Genomic DNA, 656 nt, shown 5'->3' on the forward strand with positions numbered 1-656 from the left:
TTTGCTCGGCTCCAAGCCGTTTGTAATCTATACAGATCATGCGTCACTACGCTTTGCGACTCAGTCGCCCCACCTGTCGCAGAGGATGGCTAGATGGCTATCCTTCTTTGCGGAATATAACTTCGAGGTGAAGTACAAGCCGGGAAAGCAGAATGCTTTGGCTATGCGTTGTCACGCAGACTAGACTATGAGCTTGCTCATACTACAGCTGTAACGTCGTCTGTGACGGATTTGATCCGCATCGTGTATGCGGGTGATGGGATGTGTGTAGCGTTGCTACGGGCTCTAGGGAGCAAGGAGTTTGGAAACTCGGACAAGAAATTGTCACAACGAATTGGTGCACTATTGCACCGATATTCGTCAAATAACGGCTTGATATATTATAGCACTAATTCAACGGATGCACCACGAATTGTTATTCCTCACGATGCGAGTTTTGATAACGCATCCTCAACAAGGCTCACGACATGCCACTCTGTGGTCATCTCGGTCGTGAGAAAACGTACAACTCTGTATGTCACCACTATTGGTGGCCCAAGCTGTACAAATGGACGAGCACCTATGTGCGCACCTGTGAGACGTGTCAACGGGTCAAACTTCTCCAAATGCGGCTGCGCCGCCGGCCAGCTTACCTGTACCCACTGGGTGCTAGCAGT

This window comes from Plasmopara halstedii, assembly GCF_900000015.1.
Source record: "Plasmopara halstedii genome assembly, contig: Scaffold_2680, whole genome shotgun sequence".
NCBI classification, from domain to species: domain Eukaryota; phylum Oomycota; class Peronosporomycetes; order Peronosporales; family Peronosporaceae; genus Plasmopara; species Plasmopara halstedii.